This window comes from Notamacropus eugenii, chromosome 7, assembly GCF_028372415.1.
Source record: "Notamacropus eugenii isolate mMacEug1 chromosome 7, mMacEug1.pri_v2, whole genome shotgun sequence".
Classification (NCBI taxonomy): Eukaryota; Metazoa; Chordata; class Mammalia; order Diprotodontia; family Macropodidae; genus Notamacropus; species Notamacropus eugenii.
The window spans coordinates 99,887,210-99,903,125 of record NC_092878.1 but is presented as its reverse complement, the minus strand read 5'-3'; the positions used below and the strand labels follow the sequence as shown (position 1 = coordinate 99,903,125).

Sequence of the window (15,916 nt, the reverse complement as noted above, 5' to 3'; positions counted from 1 at the left end):
AAGAGTGAAGAATAAGAGGCGGAGGTCAGGCTGGCTCAGAGGGCAGGGAGACATTGGTCCAGGGAGCCCTCTCTGAAGTCTGAGGCCTTTTCTGCATCTTCCAGGGGTTCCTTTCTGCCTTTATTTCACCCAGTCCCTTTTCTTTTCTGAAGTTCAACCTTATGAAAGAAACTTTGAATATGGTGGGCAAGAGGGTCACTCCATCAGTAGGAAGGGTAAGCTTCATAGGCTTCTTTCATGAAGGGGAGAAAAGAAGTCATGAAAAAGAAGAAAAAGGAGATAAAAACAAAATGGGAACAAAAAGGGGAATGGGGCATTTTTTAAGATAGTAAAAGACACTGAGACTATGCACTATGCTAGGAAGGCACACACTTGCTGACTGAATGTCATTGTTGACTCACATGATATTAACCGGGCAGTGGACATTAGGATAGGAGATCAGCATTAATTGCAGAAATAACTCTGCTCTGATATGCATATAATATAAAAGACAGAACGACTGATGATACAGACCTAATAGTTTAAGTTCCCTTACAACATCCCCAAGGTCTTGCTTCTTAAGGAACATGAGCCTACATTACTTAGAATGCACAAGGAAAAGGATGTGTAGAAGGAGGAAATAGAAAAAGGAAAATGGTGTGGCATGCCACATGGGGAGGACTTTGAGATCCATCCTACTTTCTCACTAGTATCTTGCATTGGCTATTGACCTGGACGGGCAAAAGGTATAACTTAGACTTGTGTTTCAATCTGGGCTCTTTAATTTAGAGTGTCCTTTATCTCAAAAAGTCAGTTTACTTTTCAGGACCTCAGTTTCCACTATTATAAAATGAAGGGAATAGATGAGATTACATCTAAGATTTTCTTCTAGCTCTAGTCCTTTGATTTTTATAATTCTATGTAGTGCTGGGAGGCTTAATTGGTCAGGATAATTCCTGAATTGTGGACTTGATGCTGTCCATACTGTTTGAGATGCTAGGCAGACTTACTTACTCTCCAACTGGAGCAGCAGTGGATTCTGGATCCTCTGGACACTGTACTCCTTGCAGAAGGGACACCTTTTTATCCTACTAGCTCTACTTGGATTTCCAAACTTCCAAGCCTGGAGCATTTTGGATGAGTTGAGGCAGTAGCTAGTTGGAGTGTTTACTGTTAATATATTTTCTTGACATTGTCATGTATGTTATTTGAAGTAAATTGTTCTTATTATCATAGTTATGATATGTTGTGAATCCTTAGTCTCTTCAGAGGAAATTCACAGCAGAGATGGGGCTCAGGATATAACGCTGAACACTTTAAAGTAAGAGTATTGGATCCATGAGGTGACAATATTGGCATATTTGTCCCAGGAAAATGGAGAAAGTGTTCCGTGTAGCTCCTCAATACTGATATTAAGTCAACAAATATAATCAGCATGCTAACCATGAAATTAATTAGGAATGAGATTCTATGAAATGTTTTGAGATCTTCCTCTTGAGTAATGTAATATTTCTGTGAGAAATGTAAAACTCTCATAAGTTCTCCCTTTCTCTTTCTTTTATGTTGGTTTGTAAGGTCAGTACAAAAAAGTGCCAGTTTCCTGGAAGAGACAAACAGTTCAAAACCACTTTATCCTGACAATCCAAATAGCTAATACTTTGTGGATGAAGTCTAGACTATTCCACGTATTTGGGGAATCAAATACATCGAAACCTACTTTCTGGAGCAGGTGCTTTACATCAGTGGTATCAAATTCAAGTAGAATGGGACAACTATATTTACATAAGGATACCTTTAGGCTGCATACTGACTTGCAAAACTACATATTAATGTTATCAGTATTATCTATGTTCAATTATATTCATATTACTTTAAAAACATATTTACCAATTATATTTTAATCTGGATAGTGGGACTCTAGAATACTGCCTGGCAGCAGTGGATAAGCATCATTTTTGATACCTCAAATATACATTATCTATAAAACACTTGTCACCAGCTTCTCCAGATATGTTCAGTGGGATTATCTTTTTTTCTTTAGCTGAATTCACATTCCAAAATGGCCATAAACCCTAATCAATAGAGATAGCAAGTTATATATTTTGTATAGCTGTTTGGCAGAAACTTTATTAAAAGATATATATATATATATATATATACACACACACACACACATATATATATATATACACATACATATATATACACACACATAATGTACATGAGAGAGAACTCAATTTATACACACACACACACACACACACACACACACACACACATAGACACCGTAATGGTGGAGTCTGGACTGAGTATGGAAATGTTCTATATACTATGAGACATATTTACTTGAAATCAAATTAAGATATTCCTCAATCTTACCATTAAAATGAAAAAAAAGAGAGGAAATATTTAAAGTCATTAAGTGCTTTTTCTCCAAAGCTTTTTTAAATTCCCAAACTTTCACAACAACACTAATCATAATCTTCATTAGAAAATACAAAGATATCACAAACCAGCAGAAAACATCCAACAACAAATCAATTGAAAGTGGAAAGTATCATATTTTCTAAAATTACGGGAATTCCCCCTGATCCAAATACTAATGCAAACACAGTATTTTCATCTTTGTATGTATGGGAAAGTCAGGCCTTTTGAGACTTAGAATAGCTTTCAAGACTCCTGATTTAAATTTCAAACTCTTGATCATAGCTGGGGAGCAAAGGTTTTTATCTTGGAATTGGAAATTCAGTTCTTTAGCTCTATACCAAGTGATAATATTAAGCATTTTGTTGTATCCACCAGGCAAGCCAAGTTCCCCACTGTGCCTTCAAAGCCAGAGTGAATGAACCATATTTGGATTTGCTTATCAGGAGGAGATATTTATAAAGACAATGCACTTGTCCTGCAAGACTGAGAGACTCCCGATGCTTTTATATCGGCCTATGGTGAGCTGCAAAATGGGCTCGAAAATCAGGCTGACATGGTCGCTTAACAAGCTATGGTATTCACTGAAGGCTCAGCAAGCTTGTGATGTCAACCACAGGGCTGATGATGGCAGCCATCATAATTAGGGCACATGAATCAAAAACACCAGGTGAAGGTTTTTGCCTGAAAAGAAAGAAAAGCCAGATGGAGAGAATTACCATGCCCTTTGACTGTTAAGCTCATTCATGCAGCTGGATCACTGGCCAGCCCTGGTTGGATGTATTATTCTGTGGGGTTGCTTACTGAAGCCTGAGTCTTCCCACAAGGAGCTGTCAATGGGAGTACTGTGAAATGCTCCAAAGAAAGTGATACAGTGATAAAGGGAGTGTCAAAGAAGGGTGAACAAATATCTCTAACTTATTGATACACTAGAACAAATATCATTTTTCTTTTCTTGCATTCAGCACAGGGGTTTTAAACCTGGGGGTCCATAGACACTTTATAAGAGGTTCATGGACAAATTCTAGGGAATCAGTGAATTTGGATTAGAGAAAAAAAATACGTCTTTATTTTCACAAAACTGTAACTGAAATCTGGTTCTTCCAACAGTCATGAATTTGTTTTATAACATCATTCTGAGAAAAGGTCCATAGACTAATATACTGCCAAAGGGATCAGTGACAAACACACACACACACAAAGGTTAAGAACCCTTGACTTTGGGGAAAAAAGAAACAAACAAGCTTTGAGTGTTACAGCCTTTAATACAATTTACATCCATAGTGATTAAGCAGCAGTATTTGCTGAGGAGGAAAACTTGGGTAACCTTAACTGATGTGACCTTGAGAGAGATTTGTTGAACTTTTATGAGATTGGATTTTTTCCAAGCTTTGTAGACTCTTGATTTTAAAATCTGCCTAACAAAAGCACTGCCAGGAAGGCTGTTATTACAATGATGCTTCTCAATAGGACGAAGTGGGCTAATTGCAAGCTCTCCATTAAAATAAAAGGAGGTTTTGAAAACAAGTGCAAAATTGACAAAATGTACCACACTGCTCTTTGGGGTAGGGGCACTCTGGGAGAGAAACATTTGAAAGAGCAAAGATGTCTTATAGAAATTGATGTCATAAAATGATTTAGAAGTGGCTACAAGAGATTTCAGATTATTCATAAATAACAATTGCCTATCTGACCTTGATATAAATACATAAACCCATTAGCAATCAACTTTTCATACATAATTACATACTCAAAAAAATAGATTTTTCTCCCCCATTTTTGACAGAACCTACTCTAATTCTACCATCAAGACATTATGTTGTGACTTATTTCTCTACTTTATGGTTTATTGAGGTCCAGTAAATACATTGCAAAATGAAAAGTTAAACAGCACCCTGTGAATGTGCTTCAATGATTTCTTTAGAACATGGCCTGATTTTCAGTCATTTAGGTTCAAATCCTTTACCAAAGCCTCTTGAAGCCTCTGTGCAATGAAGCATCATTCAATTGCCCCATTTACAATCAATTGAAATATCACTCTTTGAATAAAAGTTATTCCTAAGGGCATCTATCCTAACACTTAACAACTTTCAAGGAAACACTACAGTATGATTGCTATTTATGCCAGCCTTAAATAACCAAATGAAAGATACCCTTTAATGAAATGATGTGAAAAATACGACTGCATTTTGAAACTTAGATATATGACAGTACTTGAGTGCCTAATAAACATAAACAAAAACGAAATTTGCAGAGATTTTAACCATCAGTGTCAAGAAATACTATATTATCCTATAGAGTAAGTAATAGGCATATTTACTGAATCATTTAAAGAAACTGAAGAGAAATTCTTATTTTCTCAACCATGTGCCCTAAGCTTAGCTATCTCTGGGGGAAGAGATGCCCTAATATTGTCTAGTAAGTGAATGAATCTGCTTGAGAATTAGGAAATTCAAGCAAAACACAGTAGTGAGCATTGTCTACTTTTATTTCTACTAGTCAGCATAAATATTTCTCTTTATGATTTGATCTCCATTTGGAAGCAATTAACCACTTTATATTAGTTATAATAAGACTCTCCAGCGTGGGGACCACATATGTCTGCATCAACAGCTTAGGGCTTCATTTAGTAAATCTATCCACTTTTTACACACTAATTATACCCCCAAATGATAACAAATTCCTTACTGTTGAATGTTGCTTCTTCTCTCCCCTTTCAGGGGAAAAAAGAGCCAACAAATTCTAGTTAATTTAAACTATCACTTCATATTCCTGGCATTTATGTTTAAGGCAATAAAAGTGATCAGAATTCCAGGAAGTAAAAATGTATCAAAGTTTATACACAAATGCCACTTAAACTCAGTTTTATAGCCCAAATATTAATTCATGGCAGATAATGAAAAGAAAAAAAAAACCTATCACACTATGTAGCTGATATTAAAAATTATGTCACTGTCTATAAAGTCAGTAAATTGAGGGTATTCTCTCAAATGACCTCTAAGACAATTTTTAATTCCAAATTCTGTAACCATGGAGTGACTTTGAACATTTGCACATCAGAATGGCTAGAATGTTGATAAATGATGGCAGATTGAACTCAACTCTTATTCTGCATCTTATTTTTCTTGTTACCAGGTAGACTGACCTCTGATCAAGGATGGACAGAGAGTGGATGAAGAGAAACTGACAACAAAGATAAACGAGAAAGTGACAAGAGATCACTCTCTATCATTAAGGCATTCAAATTTCCAGGTTCACTCAAATAATACTGCAGAATAATGAAAGAGCTAGTAGATGTACTTGTGGAGTCACCGTAAGTGATCTTTCATGAGAACACAGAAAAAAGATGTCAGGTAGTGTAAAGCAAGACATAGAAAAATGTCCCTTTTAGTAAAGGGATAGTTTGTGAGCATTTAAAAAGAAAAAAAAATCCAGAATATCATCATTAAGACCTAATCATAATAAACAAATCTTCATTTAATTTTTGGCAGGGTCATTCCCTTTTTGACAGAAGAACAATGGGGAAATGTATTCATAAATTTTAGTCAAGAGTTTGTCAAAGCGTGTTGTGCTACCATCTTGGACAATTACAAATATTTGTTGAATTTAATTGAACAAGGTAGATCTATTTAGGTTAGATAATATAAATATATGGATTTGGAAGTGGTTGACTGAATTGGTCCAAAAAATGATCATTAATGGATCGATGCCAATTTGGAATAAGGTCTCAAGTGAAGTGCCCCAGAAATCTATTCTTGGACCTAAGCTCTCCAACATTTTTACTAGTGATGAGAATGAAAGCATGGATGTCATTCTTATAAAAAATTAACAGATGAGGAAAAAATAACTCTAGGGGACTGATGACACAAGTAGATGACAAAATCAAGATGTCAAGATCCAAAAAGACGTCAAAAGACTAGAATGATGGATCAAATTTAACAAAATCAAATTTAACTGATACAAAGATAAAGTTGTATACTTGACTTTAAAAATGGTCAAATACAAATACAAGGAACAATGGTGGTTAGACAAGAAGAATGTGAAAAAAACTGGAAGTTTTTGTAGTTTCATGTCTCAATACGAGTTAAAAAATGTGACATGGAAGGCAAAAAAAAAAAATAAGAAACGTAGAGAGGACAAGACAGTTATACTCTCTAGAACTAGGAAGGTGGTATTCTGTTCTAGTCAACACATATTTTAGTACTATGTTCGGTACTGGTTGCCGCATATCAAGAATTGCTAAGTTGGAGAGCTTTTAGAGAAAGATGTGGTAAAGGGACTAGAGTTCCTGTCAAAAGAGAATTGTTTGAAGAAAATGAGATGTTTAGTTGGGAAAAGAGCAGACTAAGAGGAGACAAATATGTCTCTTAGAATTTAAAATAATACCATGTGTCATAGGGATTTGATTTGGTGCCAGCAAACAGAGCTGTGCCTGAAAAATATAAGAAGCAGAGAGGTTCAACATAAGGAAAAATTTTGTAACAATCAGAGATGTTTCAAAGTGGATGTGCAGTGGACTTTTCATCAATGATGGTTTTCAAGTAGATGTTCTATGTCTACTTTTCAGGGATACTATGAACAGTATGCCTGCTTGGGTATGGATTGGATTAGATGGCTTTTGATGTTACTCCCAACCTTGAGATTCTATGATTCCATGACTATGCTTAAGGAAAACTGTTGTACATCAAACCACTCAAACTTTTGGATCTCTTTAATTTTCTGGATCATGCATACCTTTAAAATATAAAGGAATTATACACAGAGAAATTTAGAATTAGAAGGGACTTTAAAGGTCATCTAATCCAGTCCCTTCATTTTACAGATGAGGAAACTGGAGCACAGAAGATAAGTGACACAGGTAGTGAGTGACAGAGACAGGATTAAAACCCATATTGTTTTACTTGAAATCCAGTGTTCTTTCTAGCATGCCCACAATGTCTTCCAGATTAGACACTTTATTTCAATTTTTAAATTCTTTTACCCTTGGTTAGACTTTTTTTCTCATCTCATTTTTTTATCTCAATTTTTTACGTTATTTGAGAATAGAGATTCCTGACTTCGCCTTCTTTGTAATTCCAATTATCTTCATCCTTCATACCACAGAAACTCTATTAACATTTAATGATGGGGATCAACAAATAGACCAACTTATTTCTATGTACTTCTTTGCATGCAACAAATACAATTTTCTGACATACTATACAAAAAAAGGAAAACTTTGTCTTGAACAATCTATAAATCTAATTATTCTGGAGGGTAGATTGGGGTCCAGAGGGGGAAAGTTATGAAGAGTTTCAGCTCAATAATTAAGAACATTTCAGTAAAAGTTGAGTTGCATGGCCTCCGAAGTCCCTCAGAACTCTAAAATTCTACAGCTGTATCATTCTCCATGAGCAGTGGGCTTGTACAGCCAAGAAACTCTGATGGGCTTTTATTGGTTTCCATTATTTGATTTATGTTTTAAGGGAGAAAGGCCCTCCCCCATTATACATGTATAACTTTTATGATGAAGTACCAAAAGACCTGATGCTAAGAATTCATTACATGCAGCATTTGAATGTGCACCGCTACTAAGTGGTAGCTGCTAATTTTCTCACACTTCCCACTACAGGAATGCTCCAATGTGGAAGTATGGAAAATAGGGTTGGGGTCCAACATGACCTTTCCTAGGTCAGGTATACCTGACAGATCATGAGCTTAGGAAGAGAAGCAGTGACATGAAAGTGGAAACAATAACAAACATGGTTTCATGAGACCTGAAATAGTATAATATTTTTAACATTCATATGTAAAATAAGTGATAAGGAGTTTTTCTACCATCCAAAGATATGGTTTGCAGAAGTTTAAAACTCAACCCAAGAGGACCATAGGGGCTTAGTCAGTGAACACAAGATGTAAGTATAAACTTTGGGAAGCATGAAGATATATCTCAATAAGATTTTAGGACTTTGGATTGGTCATTGGGTGAAACCAAAAAAATTAGGTCTAAAACATTTAGCATCTAAAACATCTAACAACTGGCTTTGAGAATTAGCCATGAAAGCAAACAAAATAATAACCCATCCAACTGTGAGGAGAGAAAGCTAAAAGTTGTCAAGATGAGACCCAATAAGAGAAGAATCCATTTCTTGAAAGGTAATAGCTCCTTGTCTTTCCCCTTTGTGCATCTTCCAGAAGGAGGCAGAGGTGGTGACAATTTCTTTTTCTTTTTCACCCACCAATGGTGTGCATCAGAACAACTTGCCCAGCTGGAAAATTCCTGAGAGCCCACATATGGATCTGACTAGAACTATAGAAACGAGGAGTCAAACCTGGAATAGGGATTTTGTTTAGAAGATGGAAGACCTCAGAGAAAGTAATCTAAGGGAGTAGAAGTCAGTATAACTAAGCTCATGTGACCCAGAAGAGTGCCTCATTCAGAAGAGAAGGCATATTCTTGTAGGAGTTGTGTGAGGGTGGGTGTCATGAAAGGACATTGGAGGAGTGGACTGGGTCAACAGAGGTATAAAATGCCTTGGCCACTTGTCTTCCCTATACGTGTGCCTTTCATTTTTTTGAACACATTGTTTTCACTGACCTGTGTTTATTTGTGAGATAGTGTACCTCACCTTCATGCAGTAGTGGTTTTGCTACTATGAGGACATTTCAGTAAATGTCTTTTTTTTGAGGTAATAGTGTCCTATGGCTGAATAAAGTTATATGCACTAGTGGAGTCTTGGGAACAGTAATTTTAAGAGTTGAGATTTATAACTTAACTTAAAAGGGAGTCGTCATCCCCCAGGGAAACCACACTTTAAGTCCAAGTCATGGGGAGAATGTAAGCCTAGAATGGTGCTCCAGGTATAATTGACACCAGTTACTTTATCTCAGTTCTGATACGTCTCAGCATTCTGTCTCCTGCTTCAGCCAAGCTATTCCATTTAGCATTCTGAGAACAGACACTTCTCATTCTCCCATCCCTGGTTTAACAAATGCTATTTCCCACATCGGGACTATATCCTCCTTTTCACTTCTCTATATTTGTCATCCATTTTAATTCTCAACTCAGAACTTTCCATTTCCATTAACCTCTAACTCCTCTTCAGTTTTCACTTAAGCCTACACTTTCATCGTTGACTTTTTTCACATTATCATGTTTTGCTTATGAAAGAGTTGCTTTGTCTTCTCACTACTTGTTTTTGTGTAATCTCTCTAACTAAATTTTAATCTCCAGAGCAGAGGTTCTAGTTTCATTAAAACAAAGCAAAACAAACAAACAAACAAAAAAACCCCAAAACCCAACTCATATAGCTCCCTGAAACCTTAAGCAATTAATAAGGTATTCAGCACACAGTAGGTCTCATAAATGCTTCTTGAAGAAAGTTACTGATAAGTGATAGGAATAATGAAATAGCATACTCATTAAATTGTCCACTGACATGGAATTAGGTAGTACAATAGAAAAACAAATGAAGATGCAAAATGATGTTGACAAGCTGAAGCGAAGGGCAGATGTAAATAAGATGTAGTACAACAGAGACACAGTCTGAGTAATTCATTTAGGGCTGAAATAAAAATGACATGAATACCAAAGGGATGGGGCAAAGCTTCTGAGACTTAAGTATGGGAGAAAATTATTTTAGGGACATAGTGGACTATGGACAACATACTAACTGATCATTATTAAGCACTTTAGATTTTGTGAAGCCCCTTTATTATATTTGAACTTCCCGGCACTATTGTATTTGAGACTCCCAACAGTCCAGTAAGAAAGTTATTAACATTTCCATTTTACTAAAGGGAAACTGAGGAACACAGTGGTTAACTGATTTGTCATTGTTCTTGCAGCTAGTAAGAGTCAAGAGTTCTAACATGGATCCAAATCTTCCTGATTTCATGTCTAGCAATCTATTCATCTCATTCCTTGGATATATTACTAACTAGAGGTGAGCTATTATAAACAATTTTAAAAGAAAATTTATTCAGTTGTTCACCAATACAAAATTAATACCATGTTAAGTAGGTCTCAGTGATGATATACTTTGTGTAATGAATCAGCAACATGGTACTTTGGGTGTGAAAGCTATAGAGTTATATTCAAAGATGCAATTTAACATCCCTCAAACAAAATCTGAATGGATACATCAAAGTTGTCTTTCACAATCAAAACAAGGCATCAGTTGTTGATCTTCAAGACTATAATGATGGTGGTGAATAGGCCATTTAATACAGAGCAGACAAGAAATTTAGATTGGATACTCAAGATATCCTCACTATAAGGGTCTGGAAAAAAAGGAAATATGTCACTATGAGCAGTTTGGGAATCTATTTCACTGGGGGTTTTAAAGAAAAAGGCAGGCAATTACCTTTTAAGCTTAAGTATATTCTGAGATACCTCTCAAGGTTTCCCACTTTGCTTTGACATAAAGTACTAACAAAGGCAACATAGAGAGATGAAAGCATTACCATCTTGTGTTGGACTCTAAGCTAGAGGTATTTACTATTGTCATTGAGGTCTCAAGTTTAACCAAAAGGAAAAAAAAAGTGACCAGGGATAGCTGCTTATTCTTTCTGGCTCTGACTATTCCACCTGAAAGCCTGGAAAATAGGTTATTCTCCTCAAATGCAAATTCATTAACATAAGTGAAAATACCAGGATGTGTATTGAGGAGAGAAGGAGGAACTTAGTGGCTATATGTGGCATAAAAAAAAAATCAATAAAATACTGTAATTCACATATAAAATTCATAGAGAAGTACAAAATGACATAAACAGAGCAAGTGTGTTATCACACTGTTGTGGTAATATATATATATATATGTATATATATACATATATATATATGTGCATATATATATATATGGAATTATATAAATATTAACAGTTTCTTTCACAAACCTTTTTTAATCTTCTTGATATGTCAAAATATCCTTTATAGTTAATGAAGTTCACAGTAAATGGGAAAGTTAAAAATAAAAGTCAGTGACACAGAAGTCCCTCATTTCTTTGATGAGATAACTATAATGAATTACATGGTGTATGTATTTTCATATGTGTACTATGTGAAGAAATAAAAAAAAAATCATAAAAATGTTGTTTTGCTCATTTTTTTCTAGTTGCAGAAACAGAAATGTTGTGCTACCACTGATGGATTAAAAAAAATGTCTTATTTTTCTACAGGTGGATAACAGTCCCTACTTCTTAAAGGTAATTCCTCAGGAAATGTACATTAAATAGAATTATTTTTAATACATTTGAATTTCCTTGACCTTTAAAAAATTCCCCAGTTCTCCCTAGAAAAATCTTGTTTCTTTTGGAAAATATGATTTTCTTTCCTAAGAATTAATATGGTAAGGTAAAATGCTTTTTAATAAACAAATCAAGCTTAACTATCCTGCTCCCCCATTCTCCACCTCATATATGGTAGGGGCAGTTGATCTTTTTCAAATGCACTTGTATAATGCAGACTCCCTGCCTCCCATATAACTTCCTTCCTGCAAATGGATTCTGTGACCATTTTCAAACTTTGACACAGTTCTAGACTACAAAAAACAAAGTACAGCACAGCAATGTAAATGGCTGGACAGCCAATATGTCCATCAGAAAAGCTTTTTTAATAGTTCAATTTTTTATGATTATAGGTAAAAACAGTTTTTAACATTCATTTAAATTTTTTTTTGTTTCAAATTATCTCCCTCCCTTCCTCCTTTCTCCCCTCTTTGAGTAGGCAAGCAATTTGATACAGGGTATACATGAGCAATCATAGACAATATGTTTCCATATTAGTCATATTGTAATAAAAAATGCAGACCAATAAAAAAACAAACCCAAGAAAAAATAAAGCGAAAAACGACAGCAACGCCAACGTCTGTGCTTTGCTCTATGTTCAGACTCCATCAGTTCTCTCTTTGGAGGTGGACAGCATTTTTCATCATATGTCCTTCAGAACTGTCTTAGACCATTGTATTGCTGGAATAGCTAGGTTATTTACAGTTGATCACTGTACAATATTGTTGTTACTGTATACAGTGTTCTCCTGGTTCTATTCATTCCACTTTGTATCAGTTCATATAAGTCCTTCTATTTTTTTCTGAAAGCATCTCGTTTGTAATTTCTTATAGCACAATAGTATTCCATCAGTCACATACCACCCCTTTTTCAGCCATAGCCCAATGGATGTACATCTCTTAAATTTCCGATTCTTTACCATCACAAAAAGAGCTACCATATTTTTGTACATATAGGGTCTTTTACTTTTTCTTTCATCTCTTTAGGATACAGACCTAAGTAGTGCTATTGCTGGGTCAAAGGGTATACATAGTTTATAGTCATTTAGATGTAGTTCCAAATAGCTCTCCAGAATGCAGACTGGTTTTTTAGAAAGGAAAACATTATGAATCATTCACATCTACCTAAATGAATCTTGGTATTCCCCTTTTGCAGAAGTCTTGATTAGTTGGCTTTACCTGATTAACCTCCTCTTGTTAAGCAGAGTTGTGGGTTAAAGCATAACATCAGAACAACTTGTCATGTCTTTGTGCCCAGGAGAGGGAAGACACCAATACAAAATGCTGTTTCTTTTTGCATCTATTTACCAAAACAGTGAGCAGACTGTCTTGCATAAGGTAGAGGGCATTCAATAAATGGCTTTTCAGGAAATGAATACATGGAAGGACCAAAGCTAACCAAAAACAAAACCAAAAAACCAAAAAACCAACGTGAAGAGGTTTAAACCACAAAAACACTACCTCTTGTAGAAGGACACATTCCAGAATAAGGGGTCTCAAAGCCAGCATGCTTGTACAGTACAATACACCCATAGACCTCAAGATGAATATCAGCCCTGAAGATTCATTGCATGTGGGAGAAGGCATACAATTAATTCTTGTTCAATGAATGAATGAATGAATGAGTAGCATAAAACTAACCAAAGTTCAGGTATGATTGAAAACAAATCAACCTCTTACACAAATATTCAACTAACCTTTCTGAACAGTGAGTGGTTTACAAGCCTCACATCTTTGAATGACCTAATATATCAATAGAATATGAATCTGACATTGTTCTGTGGCCCAAGAGAACAAGACAGCCTGGTCCAGTTATCAAGTGTCTATCCTTTCTCATCTATCCTTTACACAGTTGCCAAAATAATCCACATAAAGTACAAATCTGTCCTGTTGCTCCCCTGGTTAAGATTTTTAGTGATTCCTTATGGTCATTAGTAACATACAAATGCTTTTTTCAAGTCTTGCTTATTCTGTTGCCAGTTTACCTTTCCAGGTTTATTTTACATGACTACTTTTTATATACTCTATGTTCTAATGACCAAACTGGCTTATTTGCCTTTTTCTGAACTCAGCATTCCATCCATCTCCCAGCTCTGTGCTTTTCTCCATGCAGAGAAAGCAAAATCTCTCATGGCTTCAATTCCTTGTTTTCGTTCAAATATCAGCTATTGTGCTCCTGTGCCATTCCTGGTTTCTTGGTTCTTTCTTCTTCCTGTTACAATGTTGATACTTTATCTGTTTAAACACCTCAGTTCTAGAAAAACTCAAGGTCCTTTTTAGTTTTGTCTTACTGGGTACTTCTCTCTGCCCCCCCCCCCGCCCAAATTCCATTGAGAACATACAGATATTGTATGCCTATTTTTTTCAGTGGACTCTAAGGGGTTTCCAGTCATGTAGGAGTCCTCTAATAGGCTGCTGAGATGAAAGAGCTGATTATTCAGGGCACCATAGCTGGTAGAGGGAAAGGCAGTTTGTGACTGGCATTCCTTTGATTGTAGCTATGGAGGTGAAGAAATGTGTTGCCACCAGTGGATAGAGAAGTATAGATCCCTTTCTCTAACCTTGATGTTATGGTTCATATGTCCTGAACTGGAGCCTCAGAGGTCAGCTGCTCCCTCCTTCTCCTCCTCTTCATTTTGCAGAAGAACAAACTGAAATGTGCTGAGCCTAACTGACTTTCCTAAGGTCACCTCGTCATCACCATAGTCATCACAGATCAGACTTCAATGCCCATTCACTAGACTCCAGAGTCAATGCTTTTTCCACTGTATCCTGAGGCCTTTATATTCTTCTACATGATCCAAACATTTCAATGACAACCAAAAAAACCCTCAATGAAACTGTTTCATGTATGTGTGTGTGTGTGTGATATAACAATAAATTATTGGGCTGAATTTAATTTTTAAAACCACTGAAATATATTTTCCTGAAGTTATAATAATTAAAATGAAATATTAAAATAATAATATACTATTAGCACAGAAATCTGTTATATTCTATATTAATACTATCAAATACATAGGGTAGATCTAAAACAATTTTTTGTTGCCTTCACACAAACCATAGAATTTAGAGCTAAAAAGGACAATAACAAGTTGTCTAGTCCACCTTTTTTATTTTAGTGAGGAAAGTGAAGAGGAAAGAAACTAAGTGACTTGGCCAAAGTCACAGAATCAGGACAATAATATAAGTCCCATTTCTTCCCATTCCAATATTCTTTCCAAGAGAATCTTAATAACAGCTGAGTTACAAAAGATTTTCAGCATAAATGTCTTACACCGATAAAGAGCTGAGCTGACTTAAAGAAAAGCTTCCAGAAAATTGCAACACAATAGAATCCAATCAAACAATTACGAATTTCATAATGAAATTCACACATGAAATGATGCAGATAAGCAACCATTGTAAAAGGAAAAAAAATCATGAAAACATGAAATAGGTTAGTTTGAAGGTCATTACATTGAAAGCTCTCAAGTGTTCATAGCAAAACAAAATTTCTAAGTCAAGATAAAAAAAAAAAACATGGAAAGGAAATGGAAATGAAGAAAACCAAAGGAGATGGAAGATGGGTTTCGTCTTCTTCAGACGTTTTATGTTTTCATGGTGTTCTTATGTTTTAATTGCTCGTAAGATTGTGACTACATCTATGCCGATAAATATTTTATGTCTTCTGCTATCACATCATAATAAATCATTTGATATTGTTTGTGTCTTTGGTAGGAATGCACCCAGTAGAATAATAAAAGCATACTTGTGGATGGCTTTAAGTTTTACTTTTGATCTGGAAATGCATAGCTATTTTGCTGTGCAAACTATCCACAGTTTGTAGAACTGCTATAATATAACTCCCTGCTTCAAATGTGTGTTTAATTGATTACATAAACCAAAACTGGATACTCATTTAAAAAGTTTTGATACTCTTAAAAAAATTGTCATTATTAACTTTAACACTTTTCCCCCATATATCAAAGTTTCTGATCCATTTTTATGAAGTCTTTACCTATTTTGACTAGAATTTTAAAATGTGATTTTCAAAAAAAGAAGTACTTTTCCCTGAATTGGAATAAACATTGAAATCATAACATAGCATAACAGAAGTCTACATTATGTTCTATCTTAAAACATTAAAGTATCAATTGTCTTATCTAATATTTCATATTCACTTTTTCTAAGTGCCACTGGCTAAGGTACAAATTGACTTCATTTCTCAGGGGGCAACAATTAAACAAAATACAAAATGTATAACT

General features: G+C 35.2%; 1 protein-coding gene and 1 long non-coding RNA gene across 5 annotated transcripts in view; one reads left to right on the top strand and one right to left on the bottom strand.

Annotated features, from left to right (window-relative positions):
• The window catches only part of LOC140513315 (uncharacterized), a 29,627-nt gene extending 23,767 nt beyond the window's left edge, over nucleotides 1-5,860 (top strand). The window contains exons 3-4 of the long non-coding RNA XR_011970136.1: nucleotides 2,782-2,924; nucleotides 5,539-5,860. This is a non-coding gene — a long non-coding RNA (uncharacterized lncRNA). The remainder of the gene's footprint in view (nucleotides 1-2,781; nucleotides 2,925-5,538) is intronic.
• TENM3 (teneurin transmembrane protein 3) overlaps nucleotides 1-15,916 on the bottom strand; it is a 3,393,579-nt gene that overhangs the window by 1,240,872 nt on the left and 2,136,791 nt on the right. The gene's annotated exons all lie outside the window — the stretch shown is intronic.